Genomic DNA, 26,499 nt, shown 5'->3' with positions numbered 1-26,499 from the left:
AAACAGAACTCTCATTCTGACAATCAGTCAGGACTGCAATAACAGTAAATGCAAGAAATTGAATATTTTGAGGTTGAGAATGAGAAAAGGAGCTAAAGTGCATGAAAAACAGCCTTCTGCCAGCAGCAAAAAACAAAGGATAGGGAACATATCTGTGCTTTCTGCCTCTGGCTGTCACGGAACACTGGTTTTGAGGGAAGTTCTCCTTCGAAAGGCTCAGCCCACCGACTTATGGCTGGCATAAAAAAAAAAAAAAGTAATCATTTTACTTCCATGTCAAGTGAGTCGAGCACAGATGTTCTGGAAAAAAAAAAGACATAAATGGAAGAAAAGAGGTGAAGAGCATGATGCTTGCGTATTTCCTTCAGTTATTGTTAAACTAATTTTCTGGCCCTTGAAGGAACAACACTACTTACAGAAAAGTATGAAGAAATGAGCTTATTCCAGGAATCTTGTTCAGTTTACAAAGCAGATTTTTATTTGTACTGCTGGAAGACACACTGCCTTGTGAACTGGAACAGACAGGGCCACAGTTTGTTGATCCCAACTCAGCGAATTCACCTCAGTTCTCTATGTTACAGAGTGGGAAATTCTCATTTGCAATGAAAATTAAACCCAGAAAGTCTTACTTGGATATCTTGTCTACCTTTGTATTTTTTTTTTGACAGAATCCAATAAAATCTTCTAGAAAGATAAGTCCATGGAGTTTACTTCCTGACCTCCACTTATGCTTCACGTTAACAGAAAGATTATCATTTAACAATACTTCTCTTCAGTGATGGACAACAAAAAAATCATAAAATTGGCTTTTCTACTTTGTGCAGTATTGCCATATTTGCTCTTAGACCAATCACAGACTCACAGAATGTTTCCATAGGATAAAAACATGACATCCATGTTCCTTTTGTATTTAAACAACTGATTAAAAGCCTAGGATGAAAGTTATGGGAAATTTTAATAAAGACTAAGCTGACTTACAGTAGATGATCACGCTGGTAATTTGGCAGGAGCCTCAGAGAGCCTTGGCCTCTCTGGGCTATTGTATCCTCTGCAAGCTGGAATTGATTTCAGTCACTGTAAGGAGCTGCAGGGTACGAAGCTCCCACTCCACCACATGCCCTATTACATACCTGTGGCTTGGTGGCTCCCATTGAGATGGAGTGTAACATGTTAATGTCAGCATTTTTCGGAGACCCCTCTATCCTGACGGACTACCCCAAAAATCAGGTGAATACCTGTTGTACTTCAGAGTGGCTTCAGTGCTGATAGCACACAGGAAAGAAAAATACAAAAGAACCTTGCATGGCCGAGGACTGTAAAAATCAGTAGTTTGAGCACCCCTGGAGCAGGGTGTTGGACCTGATGGCTCCAGAGGTCCTACCAACCTCAACCATTCTGTGAGTCTGTGATTTGCATTTCCCCGTGTAAATGCTATGTATATCCTTCCGGACACGCTGGTGATTATATTCCCGCACAAATTAAAACAATGGCAGGTGAAGATTAAGCACCAGCCATGTGATTATTGAGTATCGTCCAATCTAAGACCCAGGAAGACTAATTAGCAGGCTATACATATATGGAAAAAACAGAAGCAAGCACTGATCCTTGGATACGTGGATTCATTTTTCAGCCCTGGACTGGGGCCCAGGCCAAAGAACAAGAGTTAATCTAATTCCCTTACAATGTAAAAATCAATGTAGTAGACCACTCTTGTTCTCATGTGGAAAAGGATACAGGCAAACCTTTGTGAACCAGAAACAAAGACTCAAAAGTATATTAAAATTACCATTGTGGACCAGAATATGGAAACTCAATCTAAAAACTGGCTGATGTGAGAACGACAAAACAGCAGGGGTGGCAGGGGAGATGGGGCAGAGCAAGGAGAAGATCAGGAATTGTGAGTTTCCAAGGCTTACTAAAAGCACCCCACCGAAGAACCTCGTGCACAAACAATCCTCTTGCATTGGACAAATCTATTACAGCCACCAAGAAACACAGGGCAGCAAATACTGAGCCCCGGCTTGGCTTGTTGATGAGATTACCCCAAAACCGCAGGGCTCTGCAGCACAAGTCTCAGCCCATTAATGAAGAGTTGAAGGATTCATGCCTTAAGATGACTAAAAGCCTCGCACTAAAATAATGTCTTGACAAACCATGGCGGCAGTTATCTTAGGAAATTTAAGGATCTCTCATTTACCAACCTTATTACATGCACTGTATCAGATAAAGTTTTCCAAAAGCTGTAGGCAGGCGCCTGCTCAGGAAACCGGTCACGAGCGGAGACAGAGCAAGGCAACCTTCTGCCTTTTCCTCCGACACCCAAGACGGTTCAAGACAAACCTAGGACCAAGAATTTTCTTGCAAACCCTCTTGGTAGGAGCTGAATAATTTTTTGCTGTGTCTGCGCAGTTTTGCGAAGAAGAATAACTGACAAGTCACTGCCAAAGCAAGAATTCACAGATAGCCTTACAGCAAGGCATCCTGAGGGGAGGGAAAAGAGGAGGAAAAAAGGAAAATTAAACCTTAAAGAAACAAAGACTGCAATCACCCGAAGGTTATTCTTTCCAAAAAAGATTCAAGAACATATTTGTAATGGCAATAAACACTTCAGTTATGTGCTTACTGTATTTCAGATTAGCAGATATGTTAGCAGTCTGTCGTATAATAGCTTCGGGGGGCAAATAGTTTGCTCAATTCAAGTATCTACTCCGAGACCCACAAGAGAATAAAGCAAAATAATTTGAGCCAAGTATTTGTGTAAAATTCTTATTTTGCCAGCACCCTAAAGAAAATAAGCAGAAAAATCTCAAATTGCAACTTAAACATGAACAACTATTACTGTTGCCTTGCGGTTTATAAATCTAATCTCCCTGCCCATACATCAGACTTAGCCATGCCTTCTGTAACTCCTAAAGTGTCTTTCTTCTACAAAACCGTAGTCTGCATTAGCTTTTCTTCTTCACATGCACTTGAGGTGCAAAACCAACCTTTTCCTTCCTGCAATTATACTTTTGAAAGACCTTACAATCACTTTGACCTTCTGCTTTTTCTAACATTAACATAAATGAAATCAGCAGCCTGGTGTGGCAGCCATCCTATGACTGACTCTGAGGATCAGCAAATTCATCACAAAGCCAAAACCAGAAAAGTTGACACTGAGAGCAAAAAAAGGCTGCCATCCCCTCCAAAAGCTCTTCATTTATGCCAATACCAAATTACCAAGAGATGAGAAGTGGTTTTGATGTTAAAGTTGCCCTTAATTTTAATTTGTTTGTTGCAATGTTAGCTTTTCAAAGTCATTTTTACTTAAACTCAAGTAAAGGATTGCACCCATAAAAATCTGCTTGAAAAGTGCCTTCTGAGCAATGTAGATAATGCTTTTTAAATGGTTAAATTACCCATTTAGTATATGAATGTTCTGTACTTGTCTTTACAAATGTATACATCCTATGGCTGTGAGAGCAATAATCTCTACATCTCAGACATTTGTGAAAATAACACCTCAGTCTAGCAGTATAAAAAGCAGTGGACTTTTTAGTATCATTCTTAGACAAATAAATGAACAATGAAAAAATAGCCTAAACATTATGAAAATAGAATCAACATGACCACTTACTGCATCCTTAGCTGTATCCTAACTCTACAATTAGCCAATAAAAAAATTATTTTTTTCCTTATTTCCAGGCAATGTTTCCCTGTGGTCAACAAAGAGTACAGAATAAAGGATTAGAAAGCTATCCCACAGAAGGCAGCACGAGTGCTTATTAACCTCAAAAGACTGACTCAGAGGAAACTAAATTCCAAACCTTGACACATCCTACTTCTCCTATCCCAACCGGCTCTGTGGTTTCCACCACGATTTCTCCATTCTCCAGCAAAAACATCAAGCTATTTGGAATCAGATGCAGCTCAGACAGTAATGGAGATCCCAAAACACAACTTTTCTGAGCCATGGACAGACATCATCATCCAAGACTGGGCTTACGCAAAGGGGCATGGTTAAATACAGATGTTATTCCACTGGAGATGCAATGAAAGCTTTGAAGTTTTCCAACTCATTTTAGGAAAACTGCTCCACAGTAAGAATGCTGTCATATGTAGCAGTGACACAGCTGCTCACAAAGCATCCATAACCCGCTCTTTATGCTTTTATGCTTGCACTATAGCCAGCGGGACATAAGGAAGGCATCCATTTTTTTTTCCTCAACAGTGGACTATATCTTCCAAGAAGCCAGACAATAACAGCTATTTTGTTTGTTTGCTTGTTTTCCAGGACACTGCAATCCAAATTCTTGAGCTGGTAGCACGTTTTTGAAGATTCCTGCTTTCTACCTCTAAAGCATTAAAATTGGTATATTTTGTCTTAAAAACACAGGATAAGTCACATCAACAGAAGAGCAATTTCAGAAGGCAATTAGTGAGTCATTTTTTGATGAATATCAGCCTAAGGAAAGATATCAGACTGAAAATCACTTAAAATCATTTCAACACAAGTATTTTAAGACTGCTGAACAACAGAACCCATAGAACATATCTGTACATTGCAACATTTAATATTCTACCATCTGTTCAGCAGCTGCTTATGAAAATGTCTCAAAACTTTCTCATGATTAAAATAATTTCATATTTCCATTGAATAACTGGAGAATATATCCTAAAATAGACACTGTCAGCTTCCACTGTCTTTAGAGAGGGTGAAGGATATACTCAGGAATGAACTTACATGTGTTTTTTTCATGGCAATGCACAGACTGACTCCATGATATTTCTAAAATACACCTTCATCCTTGCTTGAAAAATGTGTTATGTGGCAAAAGCTAACAAAGGATAGCCATGTTTTGGAGGTCAGCTCATGAAATGTTCAAAGAATTCCATGAGCTAGTTCATCACGTTAGAAGGCTTCCAGCTCCATCAGAAATGGAAGATCATTCTTCTCAGCCCTGTGAGACCTGATGTGAAAACAAACCCACCCATGCATTCTTGGGATTGGAGGCTCATCATCCAGAAAGTTTCTGGTATGGTCAGAAATTTTCTATTCATATGAACAGTGATTGCCTTCTTTACAGTAAACATGTACCACAACCTCCCATGGCATCTAAGCCACGCTGTTAACCACAGACATATACAGACATATGATGTGTATTATTATTTGCAGTAACAATCTGTTTGCAATCATAGGCTCTTACTCTGGTTTATCAGTCAACCTCTGTCACACAATGCATATTACCATCAGTGGTTTTGTTTTATTTATTTATTTTGTAGTCTCGTCTTTGTTAACTTCTGTGCTCCAATTTTCTAAGGTTTGGGATTAAAAAAGCCCCTCAAACATCCAAAACTATGAAATAATGAAATCAATGTGTAGAAACAAAACTATGCTATTGTGAAATTTCAAGTAATCATCATCTAAGACTCGTGGTCTCATCTTTAAGCTCTCAGGTCCCTGGATGTTCCACAAAATATTTTGGAACAAGTCTTGCATTTTTACCTGCATGCGGTACAACTATCACCTTTTTTTATTAACGTTATCATTTTAAGTAAAAAAAAAAAAAAAGGAAGAAGAAGAAGAAGAAAGAAGAAGAAAGAAGAAGAAAGAAGAAGGAAGAAGAAGAAGAAGAAGAAGAAGAAGAAGAAGAAGAAGAAGAAGAAGAAGAAGAAGAAGAAGAAGAAGAAGAAAGAAGAAGAAGAAGAAAGAAGAAGAAGAAGAAGAACAAGAAGAACAAGAACAAGAACAAGAACAAGAACAAGAACAAGAATTAGGAAAGGAGAGGGATCTTATCCTGCACCAGTTTAAAACAAGCCATGAATCCAATCCATTCCTGTTCATCCCTGTAATGACTTGTCAACTCACTCATGCAAGCAATGCTCACTGTCCTCTTTTCTACTTTTCCAATTACGTCTGGCAGAAACAGTCTGCTGCTTTGTCACAGTCACCAAGACTTGATTTTTCTGACAACAAAATATGTGTTGACTGAAGTATGGATTTCTGAATGCAAGTCAGCCAAATGATTACAGCTGCTCCCTTTAAAACAATGATAAACCCTCACTTTCCCTACATGAAAGCACCCAGGCACCAGCCAGGGAGTCTGTCCCCGTTTCATGTCAAGAGGTGAGATGCAACAAAACCTTAAAAGCAACCCTGCAACTACTGGGGCATAGGGGTAGGAAGGTTTGAAAATGGGAAGCGAGGTTGAAAGCGGACCAAGCGTCTCCCCTCAGTTCTTTTACCATGTCCTCCCCTTACTGCTTTAACCTAGAGAGGAGCAAAGGACGGCAGAAAGAAGTCAGTCAGTTTGATGTTGAGCATTCATTCTGCTGTGAACAGACAACCAGCACTTTTACCACCACATGTGCTAAAAATTAAACAAGTGATTCCTTCTGAAATATGTTCTTATTTTGCGTTTAATCACATTTTACACATTCCCACTGTCCTTTTCCATTTCGCAGAGATTGCTTCCCTCAGCTTTTCTAAAGGCATTGCTTTTGGAAGCAGCACAAGACAACCTGGATTCTGCATCGCCTGGCCTGCTGTGCTCTTGCAGTAACTCTGAGAAAACCCCTGAGTCAGCACAATTCCAGAGCTCAGGTTCCTTTGCAAATCACTGGTAGCAAACAGTTTTGCAAGTTTGCAAAGTATTAGAAGGACACGTGCTACAGTCAGGAGTCACTGCTTTCCTACCCCCAAGCAGCAGCTACAAATCACATTAAAAAAAAAAAAAAAAAAAGAGGACAGTGTGAGCTGCTTTTCCAAGGGCACCAGCCTCACCACCACCAGCAGAGAGTGAGCAGAACTTGGCACGGCTTTCCAAATGAGGGCAAATAGGATTTTTCCATCCTGTCACTCAGTATTACAGAGCTAGTAAACAAACATTTTAATTGATATAGCTGGTGTTTCCATCCTTCAAATAACCTCTGTCGACCCATCACTCTAGGCTATATGCTGCTAACTTGGTGACTGCAGAGCTCTACACTGAAACCCTTCCTGATTCTTCTGCAAATTGGAGAAAAGACTTGCACCTGGATTTTAGGCGATGCAGAATGAACACACGTGAAGTATTTTAGTCAACAACCTTTCACAACACACCTTTTTCTCTCTCTCAGAGAGCGTTCCATAAATCAGAAATACTATACCTCTTCTTTAAATCCTGGAAAGCGTTCAGCTTCCCTTTTCCATCACAGTTCATTTATCTTGCAAGAAGTTTCTAAGTGCTTGCTACAGAAAAAAAAAAAACGTGTGGAAGGAGAAAAATTTCATTGTAGCTGCTGTTAGCCTCTGGACCCCACTTTCTGCACATGCAGCACCATAGAGAAGCTTGAACTCGGAGCCTTACAGGAGTACCAGCTCAGTGCTAAACACTTCAGCCACTCTTCCCATTGAGCTTCACACCTACAGTTATGCAAGTGCAAACAAGCGCACTGCAAAATTATACTGCTGTTTTGCTCAGGATTTAACAGATCTTCTCCTAAAACTCTTTTCTGAGTTTTATGACAGTCTTCAGAAACATTTGAAACCCTGGCAACAAAAGAATACAAAACCATCTAATAAATGTGCCCGAAAAACAACAACAACAAAAGTCATGCAATTAAGGCTTGTGCAACACTAATATATCTTAAATGTGACAGCGCTGATATTCAAGGAGGACTAGAGAACAATGTATTCATTTAACAGATTTCATGTGACTGCTCAGCAGAGCACTGCAATTGCATACATTTGGGCATGATACCCATCAAGGTGGCTGTAGTGTTACATTGGAGAGGACCAACTCTTAATACTGGAAGGAAATGAAAGGAAAGCGATCAGCTGGAAGTTGACTAAATGCTGTGCACCTACTGCTCGGGTGCATCCCTCAGAACCTGAAACACTAGCAACCAAAAAGACGCACACCTGGTTTCTTGAGGATCTCCTACAAAGCAGCCATTTTCAATGAGATACCAGATATGCGTGCATCACTTTTGTTCAATCTATGCCAAACTCGCTCCTTAACTGAATTATACTTTGAAAATAAAATTTAAATTTGAAAATCATTATCATATACTTATGTGACCAAAAACAGAATGCCTGCAACATATCATTTGTTACGGCAAAGCACATACTAGATGGATACATTACACTGCAATGTTTCTATAATAACTACTGTTTACTCTATTACAAGGGAGGATAAAAAATATGGATGTGAACACAGCTACAAATTATTTCTCTTTTTCAGAATATTCTCATAACATAGCATCAGCCTACCAGCACTGCCAGACAACATTACTCAACCGTTCCCAATGAACCCACACCGTTTTTTACTCATTTTGTGTTCTGTTGAGTGAGTCGTTCTTCTCTAAACTGCTAGGGTTCAAATACAGAGGTTTATACACAGGGCTTGTTTTGCATATTGATAACAAGAGAGAACCTTTACACACAAAAGCTCTTTGGTCACTGATTATCTGTAACAAGTTTTTTTAACGTCTTTTTTTTTTTTCCTTCCTTTAGCAGCAACTTCATTTTGCATCAGCAAGACAGTCTCACCACCCCGTGAATCATAATTCACTCATCACCATGTACAGGCAATCTAACCCTTATCTCACTAGTCAGTACTGGTTCCTCAGTCTAATTTATTACTTGTTCTGTCTGAAATATTTAGACGCTGGTTAGAATGAGGAATTAGTATGGGGAATTTTCACAGATGCACACATTTAATAAGGCCAAGTGACGTGAAGACCATGGACTGGATCCAGTTAATTAGGGTCAACGTGCCAACTTCTGCATCTGTGTGCAAACTCTCAGCACAAGCATTTGCTAGACGAAGAGGGTCCGTAACACCTATAAAACACGTTGAATTTCAGAAAGCTCAGGGACACTTCTGAGGCGGAATTCTTTTTTTGCAGCCAGATACGTGAAGGGAGCTGAGTGCTTTCTACCTATCCTAGTTCTAGATAGCCTTTCGTGTAAGCCACACCTTTCAACCTGAGGCAAAACCAAAGCACAAGAACAAGAGAACACGGAGGCAGCAATGCATCCTCCAGAGAGGCAGCATCTGTGGACAGCAGCACGTCCAGTGACTCCGTTTCCAACCCTGGCTTGTTCTGCTCTATGACACTGCTGTCCACCAGATGGATCACATTGATGGGAGGCAGATAGCAGACAAGTCTGAGCCACGGAGCCAGGCTTTGTAATCGCTCATACCCTGTTTTCACCCATTGGCAGGCACTGCACGGGTCTTCACTGAGCTTACAACGTGAAAAAGTACCATCGCCAAAGGGTGAAGTAAGAGTGACTGTACTACTGACAGTTTTTACAAATATCAGAAGACACTGCGGTGCATTTTGCAGCTCTGGGTCTGCTGCTTGGCCCAGGCTTTCACTCACGCTTTGTATGTCAGCACAAGGACAGGGCTGCATCCCTGAGGCCACATCAGGATGGTGAGGCTGTGCTCCAGCCACCCCGGGACACAGCTTGGGCCATCCTCCTTTTGCTGTGCAGGTAGGAGTCAAGACAACCGAAACAAGAACAACCCATCGTGATTACTTGTGCCTTTCTGACCGTTGTTTTTAGATCAAAGGCTTTTTTTGTTTGTTTGCTTGTTTCATTTTTTCAGTACATGACAGAGTGGACAGGTCTGGCAGGACTCTAGAGCCTACTACAAAAAGAGCTTGGAAGAAGATGAATGCATAAGCTCAATGTGAATGAGATGACTTAAAGTTTTGCAGACTGATTCTTCTCACAGGGTTTTGGTAGTGACAAAAGCCACCTGGAACAAACTGAGTTCAATTCAAAATTATTGCAGGAACAACCCTAAGAAGGAACTACCTTTTCTAGAGGGCATGAAAAAGGAATAATAAAAAAAAAGTTTAATGCAATACAACATGGGAACAAAAACTATTTTGCTTAGGAGAGGTGAGCTGTACTTAAAATGTGCAAAAATTTACTTTTTTTCTGAATTTGGACGTGCGATGGGGTGGAAGTGTCTTCTTTCCAATTCAGCTAAGCTGAAGTTGCACAAGGTTTTATCTCATAATGGTAGAAAATTAATCCTATGAGATTTTACCTTTCAGTAGATAATTCTAATGATAGCAGCAACTTGGAAAAAAAAAAAGAAAACTTCATAAAAACATGTCAAGAGATTTAGTTGCATCTTCAATGTGATCTCTGATTAATCTATGTATCTAAATTACCAAAATAAGACCAAAATAACTCAGGTAGGATTATTCAACAATGATAATTGCATGAACTATCATTCATACCTAAATGGCAAAAAAGTCTTCCAGTATGCAACGCTGCAAAACCAGCTGTATGTTCCCTGCTGTTTTTCAGTTGTTATAGGGGTTACTATGCTACTGACTATATATTATCATTAGGCTTTGGCAAGAGCAGGCATTGTATCATATTATAGTATATCGATACACTACACAGTATACTATACTATAGCACACTTTTGAAACTCCAACCCTTTTAAAAGACTCCTCTCACCATCATCCTCAAAGTTTTTAAGTCAGAACAATCAAAACATTTATTAAAACGTACAAATGTAACAGAGGAAAAGGCTGAACTTCTACATTAAGAAAATGACTGGAAAAACAAACAAACAAACAAACAAACAAAAAAAAAAAAAAACAAAAAGAAAAACAGAAAAATCAAAGAAACAAAGAGCACGTGTGGTTCATCACTCCATTCACTCCCACTGAGGTGGACAAGGATTGCATGTCAGCAGCTGAACACGACACTAGGACTAGGAAAAACCACTGGCAAAGTGTGGAGGGAAAAAAAAAAAAAACAAAAAAAAAAAAACAGCATAGAACAGAAAGAAGATTAATAGCTTCTCCAAAAAAACACTAAGCTACAGAACCACATGTCAGTTCCAGAAAAGATAAGCAGCCATTCCTTTTTACTTACAACCAAAGTATAGTCTAAGATTTCAATCTAGCATATAGCTGCGAAAGAGCCATATAAGGCAACAAAGCAGAACATGAACAAAAAGGCTCCGCTAAATACATTTCTAAACATTTCATAAACAAAAGGCTATTCAAGAAAACGGACTACTCTGTGTTTCGAGAGGCCCTCATCAAGACACCATAAATAAATAAGACTCGATTTTGAAAACTTGCTTTAATTTTGCAATTCCAACACTAGAATCCCACACAAATCCATGGTGCCTTAAGAAAGAAGACATGCAGGCTGAATTCCCTTCGATTTTATAGCTTTGGCTTCTGCAGACAATGAAGTACTAACTTGCTAATTCAGCTGCTGTTGCCTTAATTGATTTCTTGTTTTCTCAAGAAGTCCAAACTCTGACTTGCTAACAATAATAATTGTTACCCCAAAAGGAAAGCAGCATTGATTAAAACACTTCTCGGGGAAGGCCACTGTCCCCTAAAATGAGAAATGGTGAAGGCAGCATTTTATGAATGTTAATCCACGTCCACGGGTACCCAGTCCAATACTTGTAGGTTTGAATAGACCAGATTCACTCAATTACACTTCCATGCCTCTCTAAAGTAACAACAATGATTCTCTCTTTACCATTATTCTGGTCTGGCAAAACGTATATTCATTTATGCAGGTTTATTGCATACCTGAATTCCTTCCATCATTTGCTTAATAAAATATAAATCAAAACAAAACGTTCTGGCCAGCATGCAAAAAAAGTAATAATAAAAGTAACTTGGAATAACAAAGCTTGATTAAAAACACAAACAGTGCTAAGAACACTAAAATCAGAGACAGCAATAGGAGACTGTCATTTTCCCTCCTGTCTGAAGGTGAAGCAGAGATTTTTCTTATAGACCAAAACCTGAGAACACCAGCCTTTAACTCAATTTTCACACACTCTTCAAAACACAGTATGTGAGCGTACTTAATAAATGTGATTTTAGTGACTATTTCATCTTTTAACGCCTGCTGCAACTTGAATCTGGGGTATGTATTTATCCTGAAGCAGTAAAGGAGAGCGCATTAATGCCTCATACAATGTAAGGAATGCTGCTGTCTGCATAGTTTACGTTTGAATGGGGACACTAACTCCTACCTGGAAAACACAGATCGCAGAGCTCACACCTTGCCACATATATAAATGTTTGACCCTGATACCTGCTGAAACCTAAGAAAGAACCAGTGCAGTCAACGATGGCCAGATTTTCAAGTGTTCAGCATGGAGTGCTTCACCCCGACTCTACATGGCTCCTTTAAGAACCGGGCTATTTACCCAGTGCTTGAAGCAGTGCTGCGAAATCAGCTCTAAGAGCTAGTGTTGCAATGAGACAACTTCTCAACAACCTAGGACCACCGGGGGATCAGGCCCAGCCAGCATGGGTTCATGAAAGGCAAGCCCTGACTCATCTCCTTCTATGACTGGGTGAGCTGCCTGGTGGATGAGGGAAAGGCTGTCGATGTAGTTTACCTAGACTTCAGCAAGGCCTTTGACATGGTCTCCCACAGTATTCTCCTGGAGAAGCTGGCAGCCCATGGCTTGGACAGGTACACTCTTTGCCGGGTTAAAAATGGACAGTTGGGCCTAGAGAGTAGTGGAGAATGGATTGAAATCAAGCTGGCAACAGGTCGCAAGTGGTGTTCCCCAGGGGCTGGTGTTGGAGCCCATCCTTTTTAATATGTTTATTGATGACTTGGATGAGGGAATTGAGTGCACCCTCAGTAAGTCTGCCGACGACACCAAGCTGGGGTTGTGTTGATCTGCTGGAGGGTAGAAAGGCCCTGCAGAGGGACCTGGACAGAATGGGTTGATGGGCAGAGGCCGATGGGATGAGGTTCAACACGGCTAAGGGCTGGGTCCTGCACTTTGGCAACAACAACCTCATGGAGGGCTACAGGCTTAAGGGACATTGGCTCAAAAGCTATGCAGACGAAAAGGATCTTGGGGTGCTGATTGATGCTCACCTGAACATGAGCCAGCAGTGTGCCCAGGTGATCAAAAAGGCCAATGGCATCCCCTCTTGTATCAAGCATAGTGTAGCCAGCAGAACCAGGGAGGTGATTGTACCCCTGTACTCTGCTCTGGTGAGGCTCCACCTCTAGTATGCTGTTCAGCTTTGGGCTCCTCAGTACAAGAAGGACATCGAGGCCCTAGAACATGTTCAGAGAAGGGCTACGAAGCTGGTAAAAGGCCTGGAGCACAACTCCTATGAGGAGCAGCTGAGGGAGAGGGGGGTTTTTTAGTCTGGAGAAGAAGAGGCTCGGGGGAGACCTTATTACTCTCTACAATTACCTGAAAGGAAGTTGTGGGGAGCTGGGGGTCGGGCTCTTCTCACAGATAACTAGCAATAGGGCTAGAGGGAATGGCCTCAAGTCGTGCCAGGGGAGGTTTATGTTGGAAAATCACCATCCATGGGGGTGTTTAAGGAAAGGTTGGCCGTGATACTTAGTGACATGTTTTAGTCGGTCATATTGATGGTAGGGGCACGGTTGGAACACATGATCTTGAAGGTCTTTTCCAACATTAATGATTCTATGATTCTATGCTTCAATGGTAACAACTGAACTATCAGCCTGAAAAACGCTTATTAGCGAGCATGCTGTGAACAAATGAAATTCTTGTCACCGGTTTGCAAAATGCTCTTCACGTCTTTTGCTGGGACAGAGTTAATTTTCTTCACTTGAGGAACACAAAACACTGTGTTTTGGATTTGGGGTGACAGTATTGCTGATCCCACCCCAATGGTTTAGTTGTGGCAGAGCAGCGCATACCCAGAGCCAAGGGCTTTTTGGCTTCTCGTGCTGCCCTGCCAGCGAGGAGGCTGGGGGTGCAGCAGGAGCTGGGAGGGGACAGAGCCCGGACAGGTGACCCAGACTGGCCAAGGGGATATTCCAGACCATACGGCATCGTGCTGAGCAATAAATATGGGGGGAGTTGGCCGGGGAGGTGGGGCCGCTGCTTGGGGTCTGGCTGGGCGTCGGTCAGTAGGAGGTGAACAATTGCATTGGGCATCACTTCCTTTGTACTTTTTATTTTTATTATGAGTTTTATTATTCTCCCTTCCTTTCCTGTCCTATTAAACTGTCTTTATCTCAACCCTTGAGTTTTTATCTTCTTTTTTTCCCAGTTCTCTCCCCTATCCCACTGTGGGGGGTGGAGGGCAGTGCAGTGAGTGAACAGCTCTGTGGGGTTTAGCTGCCTGCCCGCTTCCACCACGACGCCTTCCGAACCAGTGCCTGCTTCTGGAGTTCCTGATTAGCGTAGTACCAACGTGTCTCTCAGCAGGGCACAATTCTTTGCCTTTCAACTTCTCTTGCAACTTTCCCCTCCTCTGGGCCAGCGCAACAGAGGGCGACTGGTGGAGGCCCCCAAGGTCCTTAGGGCCCGGAGGGGGGACGCCCTCAGGCTGAAGCTCCTTGCCATGGCAACACGGCCACGTTTGGCTACACGTGTGGGCCACCGTCACAATGGCCATCACAGCGGCCTGCTTATGTCACAGCAGCCACCACCACCGCGCCTTTCCTTCTGGACCCTATAAATACAGGAGCCTCGCAGCCAGCCCACCACTTGCGAGGCTTCGAGGCTTTCAAGCGCAAAGGATGCTCGGAAGCAAGAGGAGCCAGAGCAGGAAGAGGGGTGGCTGCCCATCCTTGAATGACGCAATGAGGAGACTGGTGGTGTGCTCAGGCCCAAGGAGGAGGCTGCGTCATAAGAAGAAAAAACAGAATAGGAGGACGAAGATCAGCTCTCTCACAAGAGCGATGGCCAGCGTTCATGTGACCAGCGGAACGCAGAGCGCGGCTGTGAAGCCAGCAGGGAGCAGTGCGAGGCCCCAGAATCAAACAAATCAGACCAGGCCGACGAATGTCTGTTCTGGCAAGACCGCAATAGCCAGCGTCCCTGTGACCAGCGGAATGCACAGCACGCCTCTGAAGCCAGCAGCGACCAACGCGAGGCCCTGGCATGTCTTTTGGACAAAGAATGCTGTGGGACCATGGCCCGCCAATCGTCCTGCCAACAACCAGGGACACAGGCATGTCCATCTGCCAGCCAACAGGGAGGAGCCCATGGATGTGGATCCACCACGAGATGATCAAGAACCCATGGAGGTGGATCCACCACAAGATGCGGAAGAAACCATGGAAGTGGATCCACCGCTGAGAGAACAAGCATGGAGCTACCCTGGCATGTCTTTGGCGTCCACCGTCAGAGCCCGGCAAGAGCAACACAGGAGTGCCTGAACAGCTCCCTACGCGCGGCGTAGCCTCCGTGCCCACCACTAACTTGGGCAGAACCACCAGACTGGATGTCTTGCAGGCTTGCCTGTAAGACATTGTGTAAATAAATAGTTCTGATAATTGTTGAGGCTTGTGTGAGCTCTTCTTTCCCATCCCCCGTGCCACTTGAAGAAGTGGCATCTCTTCTTCATGGAGCCCTAAGGGAGAGGGGAGGAGGGGACCTGGCTGCTGTACTGGTGTCACAGGAGGAGTCCCTCAGAGGACCACCATGGGCTTGGGGAGGGGGGATGCTGGGAGGTGTCTCAGTCTGGGGATGAGAAGCCCAAACAGTGGGTGCTTGAAGATGCAGCCAGAGCCCCTGTAGCAGTGCCCAAAGCATAGCAGCAGGCTGAGCAAAGAAGTGAGAGGGGCAGCAGTTCCTCTGGAGAAGCGAAAGGCTTCAGGTCTGCCAGGAAGGGAGTGCTGAGGTTCAGCGTTGAGGTCCCTTTGAGATGCTTCATGAGGAGCTCTTCCCAAGACGGGGCAATAAACAAGGAAACAAGAACACCACCACCACCATCATCTGATAAAATGCTCTCCTCTCCTATTTGGCACCTTGGGGACTGCGTGCAGGCTCGTCTCCCCTTCTGATTGTGGAAGTCCTGCTGTGTCATCTTCCAGCCCTCATAAAGAAGTGGCATCGTGTCCTGGTTTCGGCTGGGATAGAGGTAATTTTCTTCACAATGGCTAGTGTGGAGCTGTGTTTTGGATTTGGGGTGACAGTATTGCTGATCCCACCCCAATGGTTTAGTTGTGGCAGAGCAGCGCATACCCAGAGCCAAGGGCTTTTTGGCTTCTCGTGCTGCCCTGCCAGCGAGGAGGCTGGGGGTGCAACAGGAGCTGGGAGGAGACAGAGCCCGGAAAGGTGACCCAGACTGGCCAAAGGGATATTCCAGACCATACGGCATCGTGCTTAGCAATAAATATGGGGGGAGTTGGCCGGGGAGGTGGGGCCGCTGCTTGGGGTCTGGCTGGGCGTCAGTCAGCAGGAGGTGAACCATTGCATTGGGCATCACTTGCTTTGTATTTTTTTTTTTCATTGTTAATATTACTCTCCCTTCCTTTTCTGTCCTGTTAAACTGTCTGTATCTCAACCCACAAAAGTTTACTTTTTTTACTCTCTCCCATCCCAGTGTTGGAGCTGGGTGGCAATGGATTGAGTGAACAGCTACTCAGTGCTTAGCTGCCTGCCCAGTTCTACCCCAACACTGCTTTTTGCTTCCCAAGACTGGGCACAAAGAGTTGTTTTAATGAGAGTTCTGGCCAAGTTTGTTAAAAGCATTACGTTAGTTTAATATTGCTGGTCACAGTGTTGATTTATTTTCTTTAGGCGCTGTTGTGTGTGTTTTCAGAGTGGTGTGATAGAATCCTTAGTTGCTGTCCATGTTCCCTGTCATGCTGTTGATCGCTTCTGTGGGCTGGTTAACAGTTATCATTTTCCTGTACTGTGTAACACTGGCCTACGATATGATAGAATGACCAGTTGTGAGACTAATGCGGTGTTTGTATTCCGCATTGCTGTCATCTCCGTACTTCAGGAACCATCTTTCAGACACCATTAATAACTACACTGCCTACCTTTTGTCCTCAGGGAGCCAATCTATAGGGGTGATAAGGGGGGGGGACACTGTCCCCCTCTCCTTCACCTTTCCCTTCTCCTTCATGTTCCTCTTTCACGCTTGCCACAATAGCCCTGGAGAATTTTGAACATCCTTTGGATGTTCAAACCTGCGTTTTCCTGTTGCTATGTTTCATGAATGTGTTTCAGGTTTCATTTATAGTTAAACACCTGTTTAAGAAAACAACCCATATATCTGCCCCAAGGCAGGATAGTTATGAGTAGCACGGTGTGACGGAGGATATGGGCAAGTACCTGGGACAGTGGGCACCTCCAATATTTTGGAACTTCGCCCCTGGGTAAGTGCAAAATCCTGGAAAAAAATAAAAATATTAAAATATATATATATATGCCGTGACCTTTGCAATTCCAGAGAGACATGAATCACTACTGGGGCCTGGCCCATGCCTGCCAAGCCCTGTTTACCACCCTATTCAGCATCCTCAAGGGGAAGAGAAGGCTTCTGGATCCAACAACAAAATGACAGGCACTGTGGCCACTCCTGCAACAGACCCTGAAGCCACTCCAACCCCTGTGATGGGCCCCACGGCTACGCCAGCCCCCGCAGCAGGCACTGCAGCAGGGCCCGAGAACCAACCCGTGTTGCTGTCAGTCACCCCTGCATGCAAGACTGAACGATGGATGCAAAAGTTAGCTCATTTAGTAGGGGAAAAATCTCCTATTAAGAAGGGGAAGGAGGAAGAAGAAGAAGAGGCAGGCTACTCTAAATGAGGGCCACTGTGGGAACAGGAGGAGGAAGAGGAATATATCATAAAAGTGGCAATAACCAACCCATCCCTACCCCTGGGTGAGCTGCGAGAAATGCAAAAAGATTTAGCTGTCATCCACGCAAGCTCATTATCACCTGGCTGCTCCAAGGCTGGAATAATGGGGACAATAGCCTGGAATTAGAGCGCAAGGAAGGCAAGCAGTTGGGATCCCTTTCTAGGTAAGGGGGCATTGACAAAGCAATTGGAACAGGGGTACAAGTCTTCACCCTCTGGAGGTGACTCCGGTCAGGCGTGAAGGAAAGGTATCCCTCCCAGGAAGATGTTGTATGTCACCCAGGCAAGTGAACCTCCACGGAGAGGGATATCCAGTACCTGGGGGAATTAGCTGTGCTGGGGGTGATTTATGATGACATAGACAACAAACAAATATCCAGAGATCCAGATGAAGTCAAGTGCATGCGACCCAAGTTGCGGGAGTTTGTATGGAGTGCACCGTCATCATATGCCAACTCATCGGCAGCAATGACACGGAAAGACGGAGAGGAACGTGTGGGGGATGAATTGGCTGGCCAACTTCAGCAATACAATGAGTCTCTCTTCCTTTTCATGGGCCTGCATCTTGGCTGTGGAGAAACTTTCCCAAGAGGTCTGCAAACTCAAAGAAAGTGCTACAGAGACACTGTCCCGGGAGTTCAGCAATTCAAAAAGGATACGTCCTACACTTTCCACCTGTATGAACCTCAGCTTTTAGGAGTAAGCATCCCTCTGCTCAAGAAAGGGGATGTAGTGGGTACACACCACGTGCCACCCCGCGGTTCTACACAGTAATGAATCCTATGACTAGGACCAGAGTAATCCTGTCTCCAGCCAGGTGGAGGAAAGGGACAATCAGGTTTATTGGACAGTGTGGATTCGATGACCTGGCACATCAGACCCATAGGAATATAAGGTTCTAGTGGACAGCAGTGCACACTGTACCCTAATGCCATCAAGTTATTAACGGGCAGAAGCCCATCTGCATTTCTGGAGTGGATCCCAACAGGGGATATACAGGGGGATCCCAACAGCTAACTTTATTGGAGGCTGAAGTGAGTCTAACTGGCAACGAGTGGCAAAAGCATCCCATTGTGACTGGCCCCGAGGCTCCGTACGTCCTTGGCGTAGACTACCTCAGGAGAGGGTACTTCAAGGGACCCAAAAGGGTACCGGTGGGCTTTTGGCATAGCCGCCTTAAGTACGGAGAAGATTAAGCGGCTGTCTACCTTGCCCAGCCGCTTGGAGGACCCTTCTGTTGTGGGGTTGCTGCGGGTCAAAGAACAGCAGGTTCCAGTCGCTACCACAACAGTGCACCGGCGGCAATATCGCACCCACCAAGACTCCCTGATTCCCACCTGTAAGCTGATTGATGGACTGGAGATGCAAGGAGTGATCAGCAAGACTCACTCACCCTCTAATAGTCCCACACAGCCAGTGTGAAAGCCTAATGGCAAGTGGAGACTAACAGTGGACTACCGTGGCCTCAACGAAGTCGTGCCACCGCTGAGTGCTGCCTTGCCAGACACACTAGAACTTTCCATATGACCTGGAGTCAAAGGCAGCCAGTATTGTGGGAACGCGTCACAGGTGGAAGGCTGCTGTATGGAGTCCTATACAACAAGTTGCAGAAACTGATGAAGGAGCAGGTGAATTGAGGCAATTTGCAAAGTGAAAGCCGTCCAGCTGGCTTTAGATATTGCCGAAAGAGAAAAGTGGCCAGTTCTCTATCTCTATACTGACTCAAGGATGGTGGCAAATGCCCTGTGTGGGGTGGTGGCAGCAATGGAAGCAGAACAACTGGCAGGGCAGAGGCAAACCCATCTGGGCTGCTGCATTGTGGCAAGATATGGCTGCTGGGGTGGAGAACCTTTTTGTAAAAGTATGCCATGTAGATGCTCACGTGCCCGAGAATCAAGCCATCTAAATAAGAACATCTAAATAACCAGCAGGTGCTGGGAGGTGTCTCAGTCTGGGGACGAGAAGGCTAAAGAGAGGGTGCTTGAAGATGCAGCCAGAGCCTCCGTGGCAGTGCCCAAAGCATAGCAGCAGGCTGAGCAAAGAAGTGAGAGGGGCAGCAGTTCCTCTGGAGAAGCAAAAGGCTTCAGGTCTGCCAGGAAGGGAGTGCTGAGGTTCAGCGTTGAGGTCCCTCTGAGATGCTTCATGAGGAGCTCTTCCCAAGATGGGGCAATAAACAAGGAAACAAGAACACCACCACCACCATCATCTGATAAAATGCTCTCCTCTCCTATTTGGCACCTTGGGGACTGCGTGCAGGCTCATCTCCCCTTCTGATTGTGGAAGTCCAGCTGTGCCATCTTCCAAGCCTCATAAAGAAGTGGCATCTTGTCCTGGTTTTGGCTGGGATAGAGGTAATTTTCTTCACACTGGCTAGTGTGGAGCTGTGTTTTGGATTTGGGGTGACAGTATTGCTGATCCCACCCCAATGGTTTAGTTGTGGCAGAGCAGCGCATACCCAGAGCCAAGGGCTTTTCAGCTTCTCGTGCTGCCCTGCCAGCGAGGAGGCTGGGGGTGCAGCAGGAGCTGGGAGGGGACAGAGCCCGCACAGGTGACCCAGACTGGCCAAAGGGATATTCCAGACCATACGGCATCGTGCTGAGCAATAAATATGGGGGGAGTTGGCCAGGGAGGTGGGGCCGCTGCTTGGGGTCTGGCTGGGCGTCGGTCAGTAGGAGGTGAACCATTGCATTGGGCATCGCTTGCTTTGTACTTTTTTTCTTTTTATTATGAGTTTTATTACTCTCCCTTCCTTTCCTGTCCTATTAAACTGTCTTTATCTCAACCCTTGAGTTTTTATCTTCTTTTTTTCCCAGTTCTCTCCCCTATCCCACTGTGGGGGGTGGAGGGCAGTGCAGTGAGTGAACAGCTCTGTGGGGTTTAGCTGCCTGCCCGCTTCCACCACGACGCCTTCCGAACCAGTGCCTGCTTCTGGAGTTCCTGATTAGCGTACTACCAACGTGTCTCTCAGCAGGGCACAATTCTTTGCCTTTCAACTTCTCTTGCAACTTTCCCCTCCTCTGGGCCAGCGCAACAGAGGGCGACTGTTGGAGGCCCCCAAGGTCCTTAGGGCCCGGAGGGGGGACGCCCTCAGGCTGAAGCTCCTTGCCATGGCAACACGGCCACGTTTGGCTACACGTGTGGGCCACCGTCACAATGGCCATCACAGCGGCCTGCTTATGTCACAGCAGCCACCACCACCGCGCCTTTCCTTCTGGACCCTATAAATACAGGAGCCTCGCAGCCAGCCCACCACTTGCGAGGCTTCGAGGCTTTCAAGCGCAAAGGATGCTCGGAAGCAAGAGGAGCCAGAGCAGGAAGAGGGGTGGCTGCCCATCCTTGAATGACGCAATGAGGAGACTGGTGGTGTGCTCAGGCCCAAGGAGCAGGCTGCGTCATAAGAAGAAAAAACAGAATAGGAGGACGAAGATCAGCTCTCTCACAAGAGCGATGGCCAGCGTTCATGTCAACAGCGGAACGCAGAGCGCGGCTGTGAAGCCAGCAGGGAGCAGTGCGAGGCCCCAGCATCAAACAAATCAGACCGGGCCGACGAATGTCTGTTCTGGCAAGACCGCAATAGCCAGCGTCCCTGTGACCAGCGGAATGCACAGCACGCCTCTGAAGCCAGCAGCGACCAACGCGAGGCCCTGGCATGTCTTTTGGACAAAGAATGCTGTGGGACCATGGCCCGCCAATCGTCCTGCCAACAACCAGGGACACAGGCATGTCCATCTGCCAGCCAACAGGGAGGAGCCCATGGATGTGGATCCACCACGAGATGATCAAGAACCCATGGAGGTGGATCCACCACAAGATGCAGAAGAAACCATGGAAGTGGATTCACCGCTCAGAGAACAAGCATGGAGCTACCCTGACATGTCTTTGGTGTCCACCGTCAGAGCCTGGCAAAAGCATCGCAGGAGTGCCTGAACAGCTCCCTACGCGCGGCGTAGCCTCCGTGCCCACCACTAACTTGGGCGGAACCACCAGACTGGATGTCTTGCAGGCTTGCCTGTAAGACATTGTGTAAATAAATAATTCTTTTGACAATTGTTGAGACTTGTGTGAGCTCTTCTTCTGGCATCATGCTCGGCAGTAAAAGCTGTGATAGAGATAGAAGAAGGAGATCGTAATGTAGCAATGATAGTGTTTGCCTTCCCAAGAAACTGTTACGTGTGATGAGACTTGCTTTCTTGGAAGTGGGTGTACAGCTGCCTGTCCATGGGAAATAGTGAATGAAGTACTTGGATGCATGGATTTCCTCTACCTAGTAAGCTGTCTTTGTTCACACTCATGAGTTCTTGCAATTTCACGTATGCAATTCTCTCCCCCAACCCAACTGGTGAGAGTTAGCAAGTGGCTGTGTTGTGCTGAGCTGCCTGCTGGGTTAAGCCACAATATTTCCACCCCTATCCTAGACAGCACATCAAATTTAAAAAATAATAATAAAAAAAATTGAACTAATGTAGTCATTTACGTTGCTCCTAAACAGCACAGAAAATCCTGCCAGAGAACTTCTCTCTGGCTCTACAAGAGCCTACGAAACTCCCGATCCACACTTTGATTCAGGTGTCGCTCACTGACATCCTACTTCTAAAGCCTACCTGCATTTAGGCCTTTAAACATTAATGGAAATTTGTCCCATCGGACCACAGCAGGACACAATTCTCTCTTTCAGCCTGTGTATTTTCCTTTACTTACACCAAGGGTCAGTGGGTAAAAGCTGATTATTGAAATAAACATACTATCTTTTCTAACTAAAATGCTTCTTTACCTTCCGGGTAGTAAGAATCTTCAGAGATAATACTACAAATAAAAGCTATTTTCTACAACTTTTCCTACCTGATCCAGCTCATTTTGATTCTCAGGATATTTTCCATATATTCTTTCACAACTACTCTAGCATATTTAGATATCTTCTGTCATTTCTGCCATTTTTCCAAAGTCAGCACAAGCATCTCACAAAATTTTGGGAGGTGTGAACACACTAAACCGAACAGTAGCAATGTGGATTCAGGGTGACTTGGAACGTGAATACGCTAAATTAAGCATTTGACTGGATTTCTTACTGTCATCACTTCCCAGTCCCAATGCTTCTCTTGGAATCGCTTGACTGTTTGCTTCAGAGGGGTTTGGCAACGCCTGCAATATTGTACTTGGAACATCAAAGTCAGTATTTGGTATTTGGTATGCAACCATACGGGCCGAGCACTGGGGGCGGCCTTAGGTGCCCACAGTTGATTGCAGCCCCGCAGCTGGCCATGGCTGGGGCTTTCTGCCACCGGGATCTTGCTTGAAGGGGACCCTAGGGTGCTCATCCCCTCACCTTTTCCCCCAGTAGCACTGACAGCCACTGATGGGGCCCAGATAAGCCTAGCCGACTTCATTCAACCCAGAGAAACTTCTCTCACGGCTAAGCTGGCCAGATGCCAACCTCTCCCTGAGCAATGTGCGATGCAGAGGAGGACAGATGCTTTGTTAACTACTAGATAGGGCCAGACTTTTTTCAGTGGTGTCCAGCAACAAGACAAGACAAGGCCGTTCCGGGCACAAACCGAGGCACAGAAAGTTCTAGTTGAACATCAGGAAACTCTTCTTTTCTGTGAGTGTGACAGAACACTGGACCAGGTTGCCCAGGGAGGCTGTGGAGTCTCCTTCTTGGCAGATGTTCATAACCTGCCTCGATGCCATCCTGTGCAACGTGCTCTGGGTGATCCTACCTGGTGGGGGATTGGACCAGATTATCTCCAAAGGTCCCTTCCAACCTCAACCACTCTGTGAGTCTGTGATTCTACGGCCCCAGAAGGAGAAAACAAACATTTCAGTTTTCATGGGGGAGACACTCAAATATTAATAATCAAAGAATGCAGAGCTTGGCTGGTTCTAGAAATGACCCTTAACCTTTTATTAGTGTTCATGCTCATAAATTTCAGATTGGCATTGTCTTTTTAATGCTTCTGTGTCAAGGAAAGATTTATCAAGCTGGCAGGTAAAGGATTCAGGTCCTGAATATGAGACCACCATGTAGAGATGCCTTCACTGGAAGATCAGTCATACACAGAAGATTGCAGAAGATTACAGTAGTGTTGCATAAAGCTCCACAGTCTACTATGATCTCTACACAGCGAACTTCATGTACGTGTGTAATCTCATTTTGTGTTTAAAATTAAGCACCAGTATAAATCTGTTTCAGATTCAAACCTAAAATACTTGCTATACAGAAAGGGACAACAATTTCAATCCTCTGAAGTTTGCAGAAGCACATGATAGCAGCACAGAAAGATTAACAGGTGTTTTAAAATATCACATCTTTCTTCTCACTTAGATATTTTATTTACAGTTGAACCATTTTCCCCTTCTCCTGTTTTTCATATTGGTTACTCCCTTATGAGAAGCCAAAATATTAACCTGTACTCTGCCCAGTTTGAAAAAAGTGCAACAGCTGCCATTCTTTCTTGTAAAAAAAAAAAAAAGAAATAAAGAAAGAAAGAAAGAAAGAAAGAAAGAAAGAAAGAAAGAAAGAAAGAAAGAAAGAAAGAAAGAAAGAAAGAAAGAAAGAAAGAAAGAAAGAAAGAAAGAAAGAAAGAAAGAAAGAAAGAAAGAAAGAATGAAAGAACATGAAAAAAAAAACGAAAAAAGGAAACAGCTGTACGATACTTCTGTTATGCCCTATAAATATTTGGCAACCCACTCCAAAAAGAAATTATACAAACATTACATCCCATGGCAAGAAAAGCTGTAGAACAGAAAGATCAGTTCTGGCTCTGCAAGCAGTGTTCTGCAGGTGTTGTACCTGGCACCTGGTGCTCGAACAATGTATGTCATTACTTCCATTACCATCTACTGCACTGCTTGGACGTCAAAGTGTGCTTTACTTTAAGGAACACTTTTTCTAAACTCTAAAATTGTGAAGAGTCAACTACCAATTATCCTGTGATACACTACAGAAACGCTGAAAGAAATAGTAACAATAGCTTCAGTTTATCAAAGTCCTTCATTGTGATCAAAAGTTTTCTCCTGCACTGCATTAAATAATAGAATACCACATATGCTATAAGGCTGGAGATCAAATGATGAAAATCTAGGACACAGATGTATGAGTAAAACCCCAGTTTTAAGGCACTAAGCCAAAAGGTAACCATTTCCAGGCATGGGACTGGACTACAAAAGTCAAATGACAAAATAAATGAGTACCCATTTGCCACTGTTTGGTGAAAAACAGATTAAAATCAAACTAATAACTGAAATTGGTTAGTTAAGGCTTTACTATTAATTCTTGATTACAGACCGCACTTTCAGAATTCCCTGTGCCACTGCATCCTTTTTGCTGTTTGTTTGATTTTTAAAGGGGAAGCAAAAGGAGAAGTTATGTTCAAAAGCAACTTCACTTTTTTTCAATACCATGAGAGCTAATCCATTGCCATTCATTCTCACCATCCGTCAAGACCCGTGGCTGATAAGAGCCAGAGCCAGAATATATTTCCTTCAAGGGAAAAGACACAAACTTCTCAGGGGAAGCCTTACGTTAGCAACAGGGCTGTAATCCAAAGCACCCTTTGACAGAAGCAAGCGTACTAGAACAAAATATATTTTAAGAAATAATACTTAGATATGAGTCTATTCTATTTTAAAACATTCTTCTAGGGAAAAGCAAACAAACAAACAAGAAAAAAAAAACAACAACATTTAGTTGGAAAATATTGGGTATTGTCTATCCCTCATAGCGTCATATTATCTTACTCTTAGACTCCCTGCTCCCAACCCGTCATGTTAAACACGGGAGCATGGGCTTAGTCCTACAGCTGCAGGGTTAATTTTCAATCACGCTCATTCTTTGGTTCACCTCACTTCATGGAGTGGTGCTGGAACTGGAAAGGGGAATGTTACAATGGTCATTACCACCTTTTGTTTTCTATCTACTCCAGCTAATGTAATTTTCTATACAAAGTGCTACAAAGTTTGCTATGCCAGCAGCTTAAGCAGAGCCAAGCACACCAAATTTTAATTTCTCTCAGTGACTCAAGGCCATGCCCAGCTTTGACAAGTTAGCAATTCTATTCAGGTTACCAAATATACTTACAGACAAACATTTGAAATGAAAAAGGAGATCTAGTCATAGTATGAAATAGTTTTAAAAAAATAAAAATATAACAAAATTGCTCAGCTGTTGATACAGCAATTAAGAAACAGATGAGAAGACAGGGTGGGGAAGACAAGGGCTGCCCGCAACGGGAATGCAATGGGCTGCCTTGGGAGTTCCTCTCAGGAAACCATGTTGAAGCGATAAACCTCCAACACGGCAAGCAGTATCACTACTCCGATCCTCTGCTGAAGTACAGAGCCAAAGGACCAAATTAATTCCTTGTGTAACCCCGGTGACTTCAAAGGAGTTAGCCCAGAGACAAAGTTGGCTTCAGGAATTTTAAAATGGACCCTGACCAATTCTCTCTAAGCAGGGTTCAGATGCGTGGCTTCTTGTGTTACAAAACTGCTTTGGCTTTGTAATGTTATTATGTCCTTTATCAGGAGTTTTTATTCATACGGAATGACTAAGGAACTCCAAACCAGTAGCACCACCTGATTAATATCAACCACTCTTCAAAGCATTTGTCTTAACACCAGGGGTTGTTGCTTTTTCAAGCTGGTGGGTCTCAGCGCTGATGACTTCATTGTGTGGTCTGTCTGGTCAAATTTGCTGCTGAAATCCAGCCTTTAGCAGCTGAAGGGTAATATTTTAAGTTAGTCGTGAGCAGGATTTGAATGCTAAACTTGACCTCTCCACCTTTTCCAGTGTGTATATTTCTGTGCTTCCTCTGCAGCCTCTGTATGCCCATGTGCGGTTCTCTTCTTACTAGCTGCCAGAAAGACAAGATTAATGTTGCCTTGTCGTGTACCAATAGCCACCAGCGAAA

The 26,499-nt window shown here is 44.3% G+C and overlaps 1 protein-coding gene across 10 annotated transcripts in view; it reads right to left on the bottom strand.

Moving 5' to 3' along the window:
• The window catches only part of FHOD3 (formin homology 2 domain containing 3), a 404,913-nt gene that overhangs the window by 252,003 nt on the left and 126,411 nt on the right, over positions 1-26,499 (bottom strand). The window lies entirely within an intron of this gene.

The sequence above is a fragment of the Anser cygnoides genome, chromosome 2 (genome assembly GCF_040182565.1).
Source record: "Anser cygnoides isolate HZ-2024a breed goose chromosome 2, Taihu_goose_T2T_genome, whole genome shotgun sequence".
In the NCBI taxonomy this organism is placed as follows: Eukaryota; Metazoa; Chordata; class Aves; order Anseriformes; family Anatidae; genus Anser; species Anser cygnoides.
This window is presented reverse-complemented; position numbering and strand designations above follow the sequence as displayed.